The sequence below is a fragment of the Brienomyrus brachyistius genome, unplaced genomic scaffold (genome assembly GCF_023856365.1).
Source record: "Brienomyrus brachyistius isolate T26 unplaced genomic scaffold, BBRACH_0.4 scaffold155, whole genome shotgun sequence".
Lineage (NCBI taxonomy): Eukaryota > Metazoa > Chordata > Actinopteri > Osteoglossiformes > Mormyridae > Brienomyrus > Brienomyrus brachyistius.
In genome coordinates, this window is record NW_026042430.1 from 119,400 (window position 1) to 122,677 (window position 3,278).

The 3,278-nt window shown below is 39.4% G+C and overlaps 1 long non-coding RNA gene across 1 annotated transcript; it reads left to right on the top strand.

Moving 5' to 3' along the window:
- The first annotated feature begins 838 nt into the window (after positions 1–838).
- LOC125728100 (uncharacterized) lies at positions 839–1,786 on the top strand. Its single transcript, XR_007388922.1, has 3 exons — positions 839–1,136; positions 1,509–1,555; positions 1,712–1,786. It is a non-coding gene; the product is annotated as an uncharacterized LOC125728100 (long non-coding RNA).
- The last annotated feature ends 1,492 nt before the right edge of the window (positions 1,787–3,278 follow it).

The window sequence follows — 3,278 nt, forward strand, 5'->3', positions numbered from 1 at the left end:
GTGGGGAGATGCTGTTTGGGAACGGCACACAGCTGGATATAGATGGTAACACCCAGTGAGGGGAGATGCTGTTTGGGAACGGCACACAGCTGGATATAGATGGTAACACCCAGTGAGGGGAGATGCTGTTTGGGAACGGCACACAGCTGGATATAGATGGTAACACCCAGTGAGGGGAGATGCTGTTTGGGAACGGCACACAGCTGGATATAGATGGTAACACCCAGTGAGGGGAGATGCTGTTTGGGAACGGCACAGAGCTGGATATAGATGGTAGCACCCAGTGTGGAGAGTACATCTGCTTCAAAGTTTTATTTAGCTTATTCTGCTATTAAGACATTTATTTCTTATTTTAATGTATTGAATTTTCTAATTTAAGTGCTTAAATTTAATTACACAGATGTTAATTTAATAATTATTTCAAATATTAATAGAAATTGTTAAAATGCAAAATACTAGAAGTTCATGTTAAAAATGGACTATTTACAAAACAACTGCTGTAATGTATTATAGATTTTATCTTTAACTAATGTAATGTAAGCAAATGGGAAATGTGTCTCTATATCATTATGCTGAAATCTATCTCTTTGTTACAGGCTTTCAGAAGCTGCTGGATCCTCTTCACTCTGGCTTGCTGATAGTTTTATCTTGCAGCATTATTCTGAACGTTGCTCTCATTTGTATAAGATGTAAACTGACCTGTACACACTGTGCAGGTACGCTGCCCGGCTTTATGCACTCAGACGAAGGACAAAATGTAGATTTTCACAAATTATAGAAATATAAAATTGTTTTATGATAGATAAAATGTTCATATTAAAACCACTCTTGCAGGTTGTCATGCCCGGCTCGTCCGCTCCTCCTGTGTGCCACGCCCCCTGCTTACCCACGTGTGTTTCCCGGATCGTACCCAGCTGTGTCCGTTTGCTTTCAATCAGTCTTGTGTATTTAAGTCCTGGTCTCCCCAGTTTTCCTTGTCTGTCATTGATGTTCGTTGGCGTGAGTAGATGTTCCCCGTATCTGTTTCCTGTCCACGAATAAATCCCCAGTATTTCCCGACTTTGCCTACTTGCCTGTTCCTGCTCGCCTGCCGACCCGCACGATCGCTGCTTCGCCCGACCGCGGTCGTGACACAGGTAACCCAGTTTAAAAATCCATTATTAAATCTCACCTTATTTACATAAACCTTTTTCTACTGTAAGATTAACATTTTTGTATTATATCTTTCATATTTTGCAAAATCTATTGAAATATACATGTTGCAATAAGTTGCATATCAATAACTTTTATTACCAAGATCTCCTTTATAGCAATTTTATTATATATGATATCTGAGAACAAATAACACATATCCAAACATGCACACTTAAATTGACAGAAGTCATTTTTACTTTCATTTTTGAGACAAAAAGGATGTTGATGGCTTGAAAATTCGGAATGTTATCTGACCACTGTATGATACCGCGTGAAATTAAATAATATATTGATGTGTTATATATTTTAAACAGATGAAAAGAACAGTGATATATCAAAAGTGGAATGGTCACGCAAGCAAGTATGTAATAAATATTTCAAATTACAAATCGTCAGTAAAACAAATGAACCTCAGACTGATTTCCATCCTGGGATCAGCATTTTAAGTGCTATTTGTGAAAATAAGTAATAGCAAACCAATTTGATCCATCCAATTCTGCCATCTTTGTCTCCACAGTGCAATGACGAGGACACACTGAATTACGCTGCCCTGAACCTTAAGAAGCCAAAACCCAGGAGACAGAAGAAAGACAGGAATAATGACACTCTGTATTCTGATCTCCGCTACAGAGATTATGAATAAAGATGCTTCTCATTCATGTCAGTCACACAGAGTGTTCAGGGTGTAGCTTTAATAATGTTCAGAAGGAGGGCAGGGGAGCCAGTGCTTCTGAGACTGAATCACAGGATTTTACGGAGTTTGGTGTCAGTGTGTTTGGGGCGCATTTTTACTGGAAGTGCAAATGTTCAAGCCAGACTGGGGGCTGAGGGAGGGGGAGAGGGGAGCCACAGAGATTATTTCTTCATGGCATGGGGGGAATAAGCGGCTTTAATGTTGTGGAAAGGCTGAGTTGTTGCAATCAGTTCTTTGATGTGACACATGCTTACTTGTCTCCCTTGTGTACCATGCTGAATGGTTTGGGGCAAACGCACAGGGACTGATCGATTATATTAAACAGATGAAAGAAACTGAATGAAAATTTCAAGTGTTCTTAAATTACGTTTTTCATTTAATGTTGTGTACTGTATGTATTTTTGAGTATATACATGTACCTGTATATGTACCTGTATATATACCTGTGTCGTTAATAACGAAGTGGATAATTAAGAAAGAGGAGTTTTGTTTCTTGCTCCCTGTCCTGTTACTTGGCTCACAAACATACACACACATAGACACACACACACACACGCACACAAACATACACACACAGATACACACAAACACACATGCACACACACACACACACACACACAAACATACACACACATAGACACACACACAAACACACACACACACACATACATACACATAGACACACACACAAACACACACAAACACAGACACAGAAACACACACATGCACACACACACAAACATACACACACATGCACACACATACACACACATACACACACACACAAACATACACACACACACAAACATACACATGCACACACACTCACACACACACTGCTACGGCTCTGTAAGAACACTAGCATGCTCTTTTGTGTGAGTGGGGTGGGGGGTGTTAAATAAGATGAAAATGACAATGGCTGTACTTTTGTTATGCCAGTTGTGTTTCTATCGTCATTGTATCATATTCCACAAGCTTTTTATTCTACAAGATGTACAAGCCAGTCAGTGTATTCAGTGGGGTGTTCAGGAGTCATTAGGTTCTGAAAAATGTCTTGCATTTAAAACATAATGTACTTTTGAATACTTAAGTATTTTTAGATGCAAATACTCCAGTACTTTAACTGAAGTAAAAAATTAACTGAAAAGCTTTGAGTATTATTTGACGAGGAGTATCTATACTTAACTCAAGTAGTGAAGTTGTGTACTTTGTCCACCTCTGTCCAAAAGTGACATACAGCTGTAAGCTGTTTTGGTTTGTTTGTCTGCTGAGTGCTTCTCTGCAGTGCTGCAGATGTTTCCACTGGTTAGATGCAGCTCAGGAAGACTGACCCACTGACTGCACTGTGCTGGGCTCACTTTGCAAAGAGTAAAAACTACACAGAGAGAAC